Source organism: Podarcis erhardii (genome assembly GCF_964252035.2).
Source record: "Podarcis erhardii genome assembly, chromosome: 5".
Lineage (NCBI taxonomy): Eukaryota > Metazoa > Chordata > Lepidosauria > Squamata > Lacertidae > Podarcis > Podarcis erhardii.
Genome location: NC_138509.1, coordinates 19,118,163 through 19,134,599, shown reverse-complemented (window position 1 = coordinate 19,134,599; position 16,437 = coordinate 19,118,163). Strand labels below are relative to the sequence as shown.

The following is a 16,437-nucleotide window of genomic DNA, read 5'->3' as shown; positions in this document are numbered from 1 at the left end:
TGTGTTTGGGATATGTTACTCTGGGACAGGAGTAGGTTGTAGTTTCTGCTCAGTTATTTTGTCTAGTTGCTAATGATACTTTATACCTGGATTTCTTTTTCATATTTTTGTGTTTAACTTATACTTGTAAAGTTGTTCTTTCATTTCAGATAATATTTGCTTTGCTGCTAATTATTCTGCTTGTCTTTTTGTAATTGAATTTTGTTTGTAATGTTTTATTTTGCTGATTGCTTTTTGCATTTTAACTTCTATAAATTGTGGTTCTATAAATTGTGCTTACATCTATGAAGATGTAAGTATCAGCAGAAGATCCCACTACTAAGCAGATTGCTCATAATTCAAAGTTTGATTTGCTGACCTTGCAAGGTATTAAAGGGAAAATAAGTTGCCCTGTCACATGTCTAAAGAAAAACACAACTTTTTCTTTACAAATCCTGAAGCAAATATTTTTTAAGGAATTTGCCACCAATGAGAAAATGACTTGTATAAAAAGAGAAATTCTGAATAAATGTAAAGATATTTAGTGGGCCTTCCTTGACCTTCAAATATATGTGAAGGGGGATATAGTTTTATGAGAAAAAGTTTGATGAGTTTATTCTGGACCAAATATTTTGGAAGGCAGTGTTATTTTGTTATATGATTCTGTTTCTAATCAATAAAAATGAACTGTATATTTGGATGTTATATGTTTTGAAGTGAGTTGGTATAAGACTATTCACTCTAATATTGTATTCGTTTTGTTGTTGTATGGCTGCTGATGTGTTGTGAGTCACTTTTGGAAGATTTGCGTGGAAAAGTAGCATGCAAACTGAAGTGATAACTACCACTACTCACCACCCTGCTTAAGATATTGGGAGCAGGCTTTGGGAAGAGGCAGACCGTTCCACTAAGTGCCTCTCTTCCACTTAAGATTTACATCAGCATCTCAGCTAACCATGAAAAATGTTCACCAGGGTCCCCCTTAGCTAGGATTGGAAGCTAGTTAAGGACATCTAGTTAGAACCAGCAGAGAAAATATTTTGCTGGAGAGGAGAAGAGGAGAGCAGGAGCCACATGATTCTGAATGATCTCCCAGCATTATGTCTATCCTAGCCCTTGAAAGGAATGCTGTCCATGCAAGGAATACAAACTGGAATGTGTGTACAAAATGTATCAAGAGCACTGCCTCCTAATACATAAAAAACATTAAATATTGTAAAGGGAGGGGCAGCAATTAATGTAAGCTCAGAAGTGACGTATGAATAAAAAATTCTGCACAGACAAACTAATCTAGACCTCATCCATTGCTCTTCCCTGCCCCATGAGAAAACTTAACAGGAAGAAACTTAACAGGCAGAACACCTAAACGGGCAAATAATTACCTTTTAACTCTCTGAAGAGGTCACCATCAATTAGCTTACAGGAGCTCTTAACAAACAGGGAGAAAAGGTGGAAGGGAGCTGGAAGCGATGCCTGAATCCACAATGCACAAGGTTTTTCCTAATAGAAACATAAGGGAAAAAACAAAGTAGTTAGTTATCCCTTTTCAGGTCTTTTGATGGAGCATATGATAACCACTAAAAATGGAAACAATGCTAACACAACATAGGCTGGGACTCAATACTGCAAAGATCCTATCTTATTACTGTATCGATAACACACATTTGAACGCATTTTAGATTGAACTATTTAAAGTTGTATGTATCTTCAAGACCTAATTTTAGTTAGCTAATTATTGTAGAAGTACCTTAACAAATGTCCTACCTCTGTTAGGCAGACCAAGGTGTTTATATATATATTTCACACACACACACACACACACACACACAGAGAGAGAGAGAGAGAGAGAGAGAGAGAACCCTCAACACGTGCATTTAACTTGTGAACATTTAACTTTACGCAATAGATAGATAGATAGATAGATAGAGCGGGTGGAAAGGGGGTAGGGGTCCAGGAGGAAAAAGACTTTGGCAATCACACCTGCCATTGCACCCATTGTGTTTTGACTATATGCAATTCTGGCTTTAGGCACAACCGCCAGAATGCAATCCCTATGTGAGCTGAGAACTTACTTCGTGAGTTGAGGGATTACACATATATGCAAAGTGCTTTATGACCATTCTCTTAGTCATCCCTGCCAAAACCTTAAGAGGTAAGTGATTAATATTCTGATTTTACAGATGGGGAACTGACGCTGAGTAATGGTGGCTTCTTCCCTAAGGCCACCCAGGGAGAGTCTCACCAATATCTGACCAGTCCAAACGCAGCACCTCAACCAATGAACCAAATGGCAACTCAACTTTCCCAACCTGACCAGTGTTGACATAATAAAAACGCAAGTAAAAGAGCCGAGACAGACAGTGTAATCAGTGATACATCCCTCTCAATTAAACTGTTATAACACTAAGATGCTTTAGGCAATATTATGATGAAGTCTCCCATGACCTTAGACAGAAAAATTACAGAGATGCCTAGGTGGCAGAGCCAGTTTATAATTGCTGTGCTAGTTAAATCTAAAGTGCCTCAACATTTGTAGGTTTTACAGCACAATCCTAACCTTGTCTACTTAGAAATGTGTCCCATGGAATTTGGTGGGGCTTACTCCCAGGTAAATAGGGCTAGGATTGCAGTGTTAGTCTCCCATCTATCAGAGAACAAAAAGAGAGGAAATATACAACCTACTAAGCATCCTTACAGAACATCACAAATATTATCATCACTTCACAAATATGGTTCCAGTAATCCTTAGAACCAGTGTCCACTACAGGCATTTGGGAATCCCTCAGTGGGCCTCCCTCAGAATGGGGCCTCCTTCTGCCACAGTCACTGCTGCCCATACATTTGGTCTTTGTTCCTGGAACTAATCTGCACAACCATTCAGGGCATTGACCCCTCCCATATACAGGCAATCATCATCTCCTTGGTTTAAACAGCTGCCTCCATCCCCTACTCAATTTTATCAGTTATGAGGATCAAGGATCAATAATACAAGTGGTCACCCATACTCATCCAAGCCCCTCATCCACAACCTCGAGCTGCACCGAATGTAACTCATCCAACAAAACTGGATCAAACGGTGTTCTGGATACCTTTCAAGGTTCATCAACAGAATCACCGTTGGGGCATATTTAAGCAACCTGAAATGCTTCACACACAAAAAACACAGTGGGCCGCTGTCAGTTCCACAGGTGCCTTTGGGCCAGCATGTAAAAGGCTTGGCACCACCAGAGATAACTCTGCTGTATGGCACAAGGAGGATGCAATGGAGTCAGCACAAAGTAATTGTTCTTCCCGAGTTAAAACCATGCTAGAGGTGGCTTATGACACGAAAAAACTGCATAATTCAAACCTAACAAAAGTAGTCCTAAACAAGAAATAAAATGCCTCAAAGTACCCAACCAAATAAAACAATTTCCACATCTATCATAATAAGATCTAAAACAAAGAAACACAAACTTAATATCAATAACAGCAACAACCCTCACCCACGGCAACACCCCAACCCCAGCCCAAGATTCACTTCAGTGGCCTCAGCTTTTGCACTTGGAGTCAGACAGACCCCTGGTACATTGGGGAAAATAGTTGGTAGTCCATCACAACAGATAACATAGAAGAAGATTAGATTATTGCAATGTGTTATATGTAGGGCTGTCTTTGAAGACGGTTCTTCTCTGCAGTGGCTCCCAGTCTGTGGAATGCTCTCCCCAGGGAAGTTTGCCTGGTGCCTTCATTATACACCTTTAGGCACCAGGCAAAAACATTCCTTTTTAACCAGGCCTTTGGTTGATCTGACTGACATTCTATGCCATTTTAAAATGTGGCTCTTTGGGGGCGGGGGTTGTTGTTTTTATTTTGATTCTATATATTGGGGATTTTATGTCAATCTTTTCTGTGAACCGCCCTGAGACCTCAGGGTATAGGGTGGTAAAGGCAAAGGTAAAGGAACCCCTGACCATTAGGTCCAGTTGTGGCCGACTCTGGCGTTGCGGCGCTCATCTCGCTTTATTGGCCGAGGGAGCCGGCTTACAGCTTCCAGATCATGTGGCCAGCATGACTAAGCCCTTCTGGTGAACCAGAGCAGCGCATGGAAACACTGTTTACCTTCCCGCTGGAGCGGTAACTATTTATCTACTTGCACTTTGACGTGCTTTCAAACTGCTAGCAGGAGCAGGGATCAAGCAACAGGAGCTCACCCTGTTGCAGGGATTTGAACCGCCGACCTTCTGATCGGCAAGTCCTAGGCTCTTTGAGAAGCACTGGGCTAGAAAATCCCAGAGAGATACAGTGGTACCTCAGTTTACAAACAGTACTGTTTATGAACTATTCAGTTTACAAACTCCACAAAACTGGAAATAGTGTTCTGGTTTGCAAACTTTACCTCGGTCTACAAATGGAAACTGAATGGTGGAAGGGCACTGGCGGCGTGAGGCCTCATTAGGGAAAGCGCGGCTCGGTTTAAGAATGGATCTGGTTTAAGAATGGACTTCAGGAATGGATTAAGTTCGTAAACTGAGGTACCACTATATCTGCAAACCAATCAGAACTATCAGCCTCTGGGTCCCCCACTGCTATGGAGAAAAAAAAGCCTCTGAAAGCCTAAATCTCAATAGGAAGTGATCCAGCCATGACAAGGGATTATTAAACTAGGTTAAGTTGGTCATGCAGATATGCCTTGACAAAGTAGTCACCCTTTTCTGTTTAGTGTTGAAAACCTGGGTCAGAATAAAGATGATTCTGTTAAACAACACCCACAATTTAGATCCAAGCAACATAAACTATAAATGGTAAAATCAAATGTGATGTGAATTAAAGGGCTGGCCACACACCATCATATATACATAAAGTGACCTCAATTCTCCAAGTGTCAGTTACTTTACAGCCAAAATGCCATCACCCACCTATACATGAGACTGTGGTGCATAGCTGTCAACTTTTCCCTTTTCTTGCAAGGAATCCTATTCGGAATAAGGGAATTTCCCTTTAAAAAAGGGAAATGTTGAGAGCTACGCTGTGGTGTCTCTTGCGAAGTGAAGTCCAGGCATGTGCAATAGCAATATAATGCTTATTGGCTTGGCTTGGCTGGGTGGGAATGACAAACTGGGAGAGGGTGATGGAATTCAGTGTTTGGGGCCATGCGCACTGAATTACACTATGCTGAGACATTTTACATTGTGCCATAGTGCGAACTCTGTTCTCTGATGCAGTCTTTATGAAGCCAAAACAGCACCCCCCACACCCAAAACCTTTAGGGGAGAAACCCCTCCCTCAATTGGAAACAGTCCAATGAGAACTGAGCATGCTTAGTGAGCATGAAATGCTGACTAACTGTTGGAGGAGATGGAAAATAGAGGGCCGGGGAGAAGCATAGAATAATGGAACGGACCGGCAGGAGTCCTGAAGAGCACTGCATAATTTTGTTGGAGGTTCTGCTTGATGTACCCTACAAACCAACCCATTTTCCACCAACTTGCAAGACTATGGAAGTTCAGTTTGTTAAGCTACACACCTATATGCACGGACACCCAGCGTACCACAAGCAAGCAAACAAAAATTAGAGAACAGCGTGTTAAGCATGACAAGAGAACCCAAAGGTTCAATCTAATCAAATTTAAGCGATAATTGAAGAGAAGACAGCTGTGTTCACAATCCTCCTACAAAGATCCGCAACTGTAAATTTTTCTAATGGGTTTAGTCCAATCATTTTCCTAAGCCATACCATTAGCAAAAATGAGCCTGCAGCCAAACCAGCATGAGCCAGGATTTCATTAGAGCTCATGCTGAGCAGGGTAATTTCTGGTCAGAGCTTGGACCCAGAGAACCAAAATTAAATCAGGTGCTTTTTGAATGTGGGTTTGGCAGCACTTAAGATTCCCTTATTCAGATTTATAGCCCACCATCACCCCTGTAGGCTCACAACAGCTCACAAAACATTTCAGCTTTTATGTGTCACTAAAAATATACCAAATATGTGTATTCCACTAAAATCAACCCTTACACCTACACTGTAGCACTAAAAACCCTCCCCAAATAAACACACAGCTCAGAAGAAAAGCTGAAGCATAACCTCTTGCAATAATGAACTCCACAATCACTGAGGACACCATTCGAAGTATCCTCAGTTTCACACCAGATGCACTGACAGGCTCGGTGCTGTTACAAATTATGCCAAGGCAGGCAACCAATGTTACACGTCCCTGCCACCCCTCGCTCACTGCAAGAGACAAGCACTATGATGAATTCAGGTCAGTCATGCCCTTCGAGGGGACTGCTGCTAAATCCAATTGCACTGAAGAGTGGTCACTTTTATAAAAAAAAATTATTCCTCACCAGCAATATCCAATGCAACATCCTATACAGTATATTAGGCTATGGGTTCTGGGTCAGTTAAAAACAGCAACAGTGTCACTCTGCCTGGCCAGCTGCCCTCACTAAGCCTCTCAGAATCTGATTTCTACCTTTTCATCTACATTTTTGATAATATTATTTTAGTATGTTCAATTGAGTAAAACAGGTGCCCTCCGAATGGACAGACTTCCCATGGGGAGGGGGAAAAGAGAAAAATGGTGTGTGTATCTGATAAATGGAGTAAAGAGACTGTGTATTCTTAAGAGTACAAAATGGTGTTCACATACACATACTGCAGAAACATGGCTAGAAGAAATGTCTTAGATTTCGGTTTAGTTACCCGGCACTAATAATAATCCAAGAAAGACTTGACAGAAGATGGGGGGGGGGGCTTTTAAAAAAAGATAGACTGTGTTTTGGAAATATATCAAAAGAGTGAGAGGGGGGAGGGAAAAACAATGTAGGAGATTCATACAATAGAGTGAAGGGAAGCAGAAGAGAGCATTGTATAAATATACTATTAAGGAGATGTGGGAGAAATTTATATAGTACAACGAAGCATATGCAAATTTGTTCTCAAATCAAAAACAAGCTGGGAATGTAGAGACAGCAATAAGGAAAAATAAATAAAAAAATGGCCCATTCAATTCTGCTTTAAGACATCAGACATTAATAACAGTCCACAGCAGTGACATAAAAGGTGTATATAAAAAATAAAATTAATCTAGGAATGCCAGGCTGCATATAAAACAGAAGACAAAATTGATCCTATGTTGCCATACAGGCAGTAATGATAAATAAGCTTACAGTAACATTGTACAATAGTATAAACATTGAAGATAACTGCAGGAATTAAAGCGGCTTGTATCCAGAAAACAGAATTACAAAAAGGCGGGAAAATGCCAAAAGCAGAAAGAGGAGAGGCCGTCCAAGGCGTGTATGTGAGTGTACAGATTAGCAAACAGTAGATCTGAGGAAGAATTCTAAAAGAAATCAGTTATTAAGGAGAAGAAAAGAAAAAAGCTGAACAAAATGAACGTTCAGCAAGAGCAAGGAGATGTAGAAAACAGCTGTGCGACAAAATTTATTGAGAATAGCAGGACATACTGAGTGCTGTTGTGTGTCAAAAACAAAAACACGACCCTTCAGAGTGGCACACATATCAATTCTGCTATAGGCAGTATGATACATATGTCAATCTTACTCAGCCAAAACATTTCAATTCTGAGGAAAAGTGATGACAATTACATCAGCCCGAGCGCTGTTTGAACTGAAAGGTCGCAGTACCTTTAGTACAGTACTCAAGTTTGGGGGGGGGCGTCACAAAAGGAGCTTCCGTAAAGGCCATTTTCACTCACATCCTGACAAATTCACAACTGCACCATTATAGCTGATTAGGAGGTCTTGTGCAAAAAACCCACTTCCCCCAAAGATCAGACCTTTTGCAATAAAGTGGCAGGAAAATGCACTGCGAATTATGGGATAACCCTGACTTGACACAAGATCCTCTAACCCGGGAAACAAACCAAAATGAATGCACAATCAACCAAACTGGTAAAATACTTCTTTCATAGCATGTACTATATAATATTTACCAGCAGAAAGAACTCATTTATTCTGTATTCAGGAGCCAATTTTAATATTCCACCTAGAAATGGTCTTTTGGGGCAGGGCGGGGCGGGGGGGGGGGTTTGACACACAGGTAAGTGTCTTAGTTTGTAACAAACGTGTATCCTGAAGATGTGTCTTTGTCAGCCAGAATGCAGTTATAAATGCTACATACATCAGAAGCAAGCACAAATAAAGTCAAAAGAAAATATTTGCTATACAGCGTAGCCTTACTAATCCAGTAATAATCATATACGCCGAAACATTACAGGCACGGGGAGAGGAAAATACTGCAGCTACAGTTTGTAAATGCACAAGGGTGGGGGGAGAAAATCCAGATATTTCACGAAGTTTTATTGTGAACCTAAATGAAGCCTACTATTAGTAAAAGTTTAAAAAAAGGTTGTAACAAAGACACCAGAGCAATACATACAAGGCAGTGACACTTTTCCCTGAGTCTCTGCCAGCTCCATAAGAAAAAACAAGCACTGCATTATTTAACACTATTTTAAATAACTGTCAATATGTATTATATTTGCCTGTTTTGTGCCTCAGGTAGCACCCTGGGGAGATGTCTTTTATCACCGCATCATAAAGTTCCCCCACTAAAGCTGCCACTTTTCAGGTAAAACTCTTGCCTCTGATTCAATGCTGAGCTTTTACTGTCAGAAGAACTTGGGCGGAACATTCCTCGCCAGGCTCCACCTCCATCTATAACATCTTTTATTTTGATGGTATTACAAACAATGTCTGCAACTTACAGAACAATAACCCTGGCAGAAAAAAAGGAGCTTCTATCTATAACAGAGAAACGTATTTTGCGGTGGTGTCTTTTTCGTTGCTCTGCTGTCGACTCCTTTCACGAGTGTCAGAATATCTGACATTTCTGTGGATCCCAATTCCTTATGTTGCAATTACGGCAGGTCTTCTTTAAACTCTGCCCATCACGAAAAGGTGAGGGGATTTACAATTACTTCAAAAGTCAGACACACATACTTAAGAGGTTTAAAGCAAACCATGTTTTCTAGCTGAGGCAACTTTGACCAAAGTCCATATTTTTTAATAAAGTGGACAACGGAGAAAGTTTGCTTTATTATTGCGATCTGGTGAAAACCACAGTTCCTTCCCATATGCATCCTTTTCAGAAGTAGCAGTTATGTTTCCCACACAGCTGTATTTCCTGCCACCATCAGCCCATAATGACTGCCAGCTGTTTCTCACAGCGCCAGTGGACAAAAGTCTGACCACGGAGCACTCCAAGCATAAACCAGCTTTGCAATCAGGTAGTCATTGGCTGCCAGCAAAATTAATTTCCTCTTACTATCATGAGCTGCTTGACATGATTGCAGGTATATTCTTGGTGGGGGAAAACTTCACAGTGCGATGCTGCCTTCTCAACTAACCTAAGGAGAGAGAGAGAGAGAGAGAGAGAGAGAGAGAGAGAGAGAGAGAGAGAGATCCTGCTGCACCACGCAGTAATTATTCCACCTGCTTTCATCTCCCTGCTCACCATCCTCAAGGCTAGAGCTGCCACTGGATTTCATCTACAACAACATTTTGGGAGTGGGGAGGGAAGAATGGCAATTTCCTGCCTGGGCAAAAACGTCCGAAGAATTTTGAGAAGAGCAAGATGAGGTTCGGAAATTATCAAATGCCAATTTAGGAGCACATTAATGGAGGTTTTCGGTCAAGCTGTGTTGCGGGCATGCTTGTAAATAAATACCATCTGCCTCTCGCTAAAAGTGGACGTCCACTTGGGAGTCCAGGGCAGGCCAAGCTGATAAGATTGGAGCTGCCGCTAATTTCCGCCTGTGGTTAAATTCAGAGTCAAACGCGGAGGTAGCAACATTTTTGAGGGAAATGACTCTGAATTAATGCAGATGGAATATATCTCATGTAGGGATAGATGACTGAAGGAGGTTTCACTAGCCCAAAGCCTTCACTTAGTAACGTTTTAGGAGACGAGTTGGAGTTCTGCATGAACATAGTACTGAGGAAATCAGATGCTAACTTACCATGGCGTTTACATACCCACTTCTTTAGCCAGTCAAGTGTTTCCCACAACTGATGTGGGAAATGTTGCCCCTGGCCCCTTTGTCCAGATTTCTGATCAAGTGATAAGTGTGATAATATTTCCCCCATTACTTGGCAGGTTCATACAGACAACCACCTTACTGAGAGCCAGTGTGGTGTAGTGGTTAAGAGCGGTAGTCTCCTAATCTGGGGAACCGGGTTTGCGTCTCCGCTCCTCCACATGCAGCTGCTGGGTGACCTTGGGCTAGTCACACTTCTCTGAAGTCTCTCAGCCCCACTCACCTCACAGAGTGTTTGTTGTGGGGGAGGAAGGGAAAGGAGAATGTTAGCCGCTTTGAGACTCCTTAAAGGGAGTGAAAGGCGAGATATCAAATCCAAACTCTTCTTCTTCTTCTTCTTACTGTGTGGTAATATTCACACAGTGAAGGAGGCTGTGGCTCAATAGCAGAGCATTTTCCTTGCAAGCAGAAGGTCACAGGTTTCTAACAGAAACTCCAGGTTGGACTGCAGTGACCTTTGCCTGAAAACCTGGAGAGCTGGTGTCAGTCAATGTAGGGAACACTGAGCTGCACAATTCTTATGTACTATTTGGTAAATGGTAGCCCAAATTTCTTCATTAGAATGATTAGTTCTAATTTCCCTCCTCTGCTTCTCTACCTGCTCCCCCACTCTGGACTTGGGAGAATTTACTCCTATGTTACTTGCAAATACTTACGATCATTTTCAACTATTACTTTTGAGTGTTTTCAGTGGGGGTTTGGAACTGGACACCTGCCTATTTTCCAACACCCCTTTACAGTATATGTATCCTGTCCAGTGTGGTTGCTGTAATGTCTGCAGTTGCTCCCAGGCCAAACCAGATATGGGAAAGGCCATGTGATTTGGCTTCCTGGCATGTTAGCAAACCATGCCAGCTATGGGCCTCTCAAAAAGGCCAGGCATTGCTTGCATGGTTTGTAAAGATGTCAGGAAGTCAAAGCACTTCGAGCAGTCTTTACATGTACCTGGCTCAGCAAGGAGGCAGTCATTTATACTGTAAGCAGCCCTGCAATCCTCAGGTGAAGGGCGGTATATGCATTTAATAAATAATATATTTATAATCAGTGCTTTTTCTCTTCAAAAACGTTGAGGGGTACTCTCATTTTCTTACTCATACAGTCATACCTCGGGTTACAGACGCTTCAAGTTGTGCATTTTCGGGTTGCGCACGACACTGAGCCCGGAAGTACTGAAACGGGTTTCTTCTGAGTTTCAGAGCTCGCGCATGCGCAGAACCGCAAAATGACATCACGCGCATGCGCAAAAGCACAACCCAAATGTGCGCAGAGGCAGCACTGTGGGTTGCGAACACTGCGGGTTGCGAATGTGCCTCCCGTACGGATCATGTTAGCAACCCAAGCATCCACTGTATTGAAATACTGCCCCTCAATGAGGCCAAACTTAGATTCACAAAATGTTTAGGGGTATGCATACCCCTGCGTACCCCCAGAAAAAAGCACTGATTATAATAATTATTGGGGGAGTGGTATCTATACCAGTAAAGGAATGGTACATATGAATGGGGTCCAAGAGCATTTCCTTTGAAGGAAAGGGGGAAAGGAAAAAACACAGCAGGCATTATGGTTCAAACTACCAAAGAACGAAACGAAACAAAGTGATTTCAAAACATTAGGCCTCTAAGAGAATACATGGCAGAGCAGGATAGACCAGAAAACAAATGTCACCCATGGAATGGTATTTTGTTGGGTATTCCTGTTGTTAGGGCTTATGACAACACTTTCCATTATAAAGCTAGAAGTTCTGGCTAGCACAGACCTTTGTTTACCTCTGTAACTGTTTTTGTTTTTGTTTTGCGATTCAGAACATTATTTTGCAAGATTGTGGAACTAGGGGGTGTATTATTTTTGGTTAAAATATTTCTATTAAATGTTTTAGATTTAGTGTTCACAAAGAGGGACAGTGGTTGGTCCATCAAGTCCCTCCCAAAGAGCATTTTAATCATTAAATCTCTGAGCCTGTTTAAATCCAGGCCAGGTTTTTGTGTGTGTTTTTTTAAGTGTGGGTACCATTTCTTAAAAAACTCACAGTAAGTGCATTAAATTATTGATAGCCATTAAACAGGGGAGGGGGAGAGAATTAAACCAGCTCTCAGGTTTTATCAATCATTAATGCAGTTTCCACTGGAGCATCTCACTGGGTAGATATTGCATAACGCAGTACACAGAACACAAACCCAGGAGGCATGAATTTATTTTTGGCAGGAAGGGAAAGGGGGGGGGAACACTTGTGGGCTCAAGATACAAGAGGTGGAATGGAAATTTTTGTTTGACGCAATTAACCCAGCTAAGAGCACATACACATGAACCTTTCAATGCAGGGCTAACAAGAGTTGAATACTCAACCACACTGAAAGTCATTTTATACATTATGTGACAGCAGACTTGGGTCTGTCAAGACGTGCACACTCTGTGTGGAGCTGCGGCCAACCTGGGCTGTCTGATGAGTTTACCTGTATGACACATGTATTTGCAAACACAAGTTTTCCATATTTGGAAACAGACTTTTGGCTACCAAAAGTGGCAGAACAAATAACAAATTCACACGCTTAACTGAATGAGACTTAATTTTGATCACAGTAAATTGTCAAGCTCTTTCCTTCCACCTTTCTCTCCCAATCTCCTTAGGACAATTCACTAAGACAATGCATCCAAGACTCCATACGCTTTCTGAGTTACACTAGTTAAAACTTACCGTATTTTTTGTCCCATAGGACGCTCCTAGTTTTTTTATTTATTTTTCCCTTTTCCCCCTTTATTTCCTTTATTTCCCCCCAAAACCAGGTCGGGGAAACCGAACCAGGTCGAGGAACAGCGGGATGGTGTCGCTGCGCCTCCCTGCTGTCCCCCGAGCTTGTGGGGCTGGCCGATGTCTGCCCGGCGCGAGGGGCGCTCTGCTTCAGGGTGTGTCTCGCGCCGGACGGCAGGCTGCTATCCGCAGCGAGGGGAGCCCTGCGGGGAACTCCTGCAGGGCTCCCCACGCTGCGGATGTCTGCCCGGCGCGAGGGGCACTCTGCTTCAGCGCGCCCGGCGCTCTAGGAAGCAGGCTGCTATCCGCAGCCTAGACAGCCCTGCGGGAGTTCCCACAGGGCTGCCTAGGCTGCGGATGTCTTCCTGAAGCCTGGAGAGCGAGAGGGGTCGGTGCGCACCGACCCCTCTCACTCTCCAAGCTTCAGCGAAAGCCTGCATTCGCCCCATAGGATGCACCCAGATTTCCCCTTCATTTTTGGAGGGGGAAAAGTGCGTCCTATAGGGCGAAAAATACGGTAACTTTTGCAGTAATAATTACTCCAAACATTAACTGGTAATAGACTTTCGCTTCCACACTTGCCGAGGTAGCAATGCCGATCTCAGTAGAGCTTTCTCGTTTATGTTTACAGGTAATGAGAAAATGGGAGCAGTACGAAGAAGCTGCAAGAGAAAGGGGGGGGAGTAGTAGTTTGTGGTGCAGCAATAACACTGCGAGCACATTTGGAAAGCTAGGCAGGCCAACCAGATATTCTCTGGAGGCCCACTAGTAGGACAAAACCAAACCCAGGGCTCTTCAGAACTCTGCAGGCAGCATTCTAGACAACCTCACATTGGAAGGCCTATAAAGAGGCCTATAAGGTCTTTTGCAGACCCTCCAAGTGTCCCTGTTTTCCAGGTGCAGTCCCAGATTTACAGAAGCCATTCCAGTTTCTGTCCCGCTTTTTCTTAGGACATCCCTATTTTCGTCAGAAAAATGTTGGAGGGTATGGAGCCAAGGAGATAAGTATCTATGCAACCTTTAGAAGACATCTGAAGACAACCTTGTATAGGGACTTTTTAAAATGTTTAATGTTTTCTTGTGTTTTTATATATGTTGGAAGCATATATAAATACTTCCAATGCTTTTATATATTTTGGTTGGAGCAACCCAGTCAGATGGACGGGGTAATAATAATAATAATAATAATAATAATAATAATAATAATAAAGGAGGAGGGGGAGGAGGAGGAAGAAGTTTCTATTTTTATTGGAGAAATGTCAGAGGTTATTCTATTAGAGGACACAAACAAGCATCAAAAGGGCAGTGTAAGGCTGCAAAGTTGTTTTTTAATGCACAACTCACAATATACACCACTTGGACACATTGTAATTATTTTAAAGTAAGGAAGAATAAAATACAAACTCCCACTAATACAGATTTTGTAGGGGGTTGTGTTTGGTTTTTTTTAGTTGGCCTTATAAAGATATTGTCCTAACAAGGGTGATGGAGGAAAATGAGATCATTTTCTACTCCCTCCACAACAAAAAACTGGACCTATTTGTTTGGCAGACTTAACCCACTCCAGAGGGACTCCTGAATCTGTGGATGTCATCCACTTTAGCAAAATGGGAGAAGTTACAGCCACTTTTAGGTTCCCCAATATAGAGAATGGGGAGCACAACGCTACATTTTTTACAGTGGCTCAGAATCAGAAGCGCAGACGGAAGCAAGGGGAAACACAGAATGCATCAGAAACAGATTGGATTAAACAAAACGAAACAGAAACCACAAGTATGGATAAAATGCAAATCTTGGAGCCCATGCACTCTCTTAGCATATAGCTGTATCCCCCTAACTAGAAACATTCTGTAGAAACAATTTCAATTGCTCCCCTGAAATCTATATTTCTTACTTCTACCTGCATTCCACCCTCCTGCTGAGGGGTTCAGAGCAGTGGTTAGCCTCTCAACAACCCTGTGAGGTAGGCTAACAGATAACAACCACTTGCCCAAGGCCTCCATATAAACTTCACAGCCAGGTAGGCATTGAAACACAGTCCTCTCAAAATAAAAGCTAGATCTGAGGGTCACTACAACATTGTGCATCTGTAAATCCACATCTCTCATGGCTTCTGCATTTTCATCGGGGTTTTGTGGTTGTGGGATACTTTATTATGTAATCTGCTGTATGTTGTAAAATATAATGTTTCCTCTTTCTCGGGATGTATGATGAATCGCGTTCTAAAACCTCACCAATCATCCTTCTGAACACACACCTGCCTTGTATCCAGATTGCCACAACAGTGGTGCCAGGAAGACTGGGCCTTGACAGACACTGTTGGCTATTGTTTCTCAGCCAACTGCACTTTGAACCTTTCAATGCACCTCACCATGCTATTTCATAAAGAGTATTTCTGCTACAGACTACTAGTCAGGAAGTGTGAAAATATAAAGAAACAAACACAACATGAACACGTTACCATAACATTTGGCTGCCGTGCCCATTTTTCAACATTATGTCATTTAGGTAGTTGCAATACAAACCTGATTCCAAGATCAGAAAAATTGCCTTGCGATATCAGGCCAAGGTCCATCCATCAAGCCCAACATTCTGCCTCCAAGAGGAGCCAAGCAGATGTCTTTAGAAGAGCAGAAGCTGGGCATGGCACCCATAGATCACCCCTCTTTATTCCCCAGTGCATTGAATTAAGAGGTAAACTGCCCCTGCAACTGGAAGTTCCACTGTGCTATCATGGTTAATAAACATTTAATTCACACTGTATGGAGACACAGAGACAGATCTGAGCTTGCCACTGAATATAAATTCAACACAGATTACAGCTCCAATCGTGGCTCCCTAACAAGTATACCTGTACATTATGCAGTTACAAAAATATGCTTTTCTCATGTACATTGCTTTAATGTAAATTGCTAAGCAATGTAATGTGTGAAGAGGTCTCCAGTGCCAAATAGTTTTAAAGAGGTAATTCACAATAGACAAATGACAATCAGCAAGTCAAAATTTGCACTCAACTAGTATATAGGATGAGTCTACTTCTGGTCTCTGTCACTCTCAAATGTCTAAATCCTGTTCCATTTCTTATACTATTCTGAATATGTTTCCTTTTTTGCATTTTGCTGAATTTGTACCCTGCCCTTCTTCCTTCAAGGAGGTCAAACATAGCACAAGTGGTGTTACTCCATTTGTATCTTCCCAATATCCCTGGCAGGAAAGCAAAGATGAGATGAGAGTGTGACTTGTCTGAGGCCACCAACTGCGATTCATCATTGCACAAAGATCTGAAATCTCAGCTCAACATATAATAGTAATATGAATTTCACTTACATTATCACTGTCATCTTAACAATAGCACTTCAAAACATGCCAATTTATCCCTATGTTGCAGGCTGAAGGGAGGACCGGTAGAGGCTCAGAGTCAGTGGCTTGTCTTAGGCCACCTATTGAGTTTGTGCTTGGGGTAAGATTTGATTGAGCCGCTTCCTGCTTTACAACCTACACATGGCACCATGCTGTTCTAGTTCTCATCCAGATCCTGCTCTCTAGCCACTACATGACTCTGTCCTAGAATGACTGCAGCTCAGACTGCCAGATTCAAGAAGAGACAAGAAGGAAAGGATCCAGCTGTGGAGAATCTCCTTCCAGCCCAGCCGCTGAAAGCACAGG

The 16,437-nt window shown here is 42.2% G+C and overlaps 1 protein-coding gene across 11 annotated transcripts in view; it reads right to left on the bottom strand.

Moving 5' to 3' along the window:
- ZMIZ1 (zinc finger MIZ-type containing 1) overlaps positions 1-16,437 on the bottom strand; it is a 365,870-nt gene that overhangs the window by 288,347 nt on the left and 61,086 nt on the right. For all 11 annotated transcript variants that reach the window (XM_081864244.1, XM_081864249.1, XM_081864243.1 and 8 more), the window contains exon 2: positions 1,362-1,479. The gene's annotated coding sequence lies outside the window, so the exon portion shown is untranslated. The remainder of the gene's footprint in view (positions 1-1,361; positions 1,480-16,437) is intronic.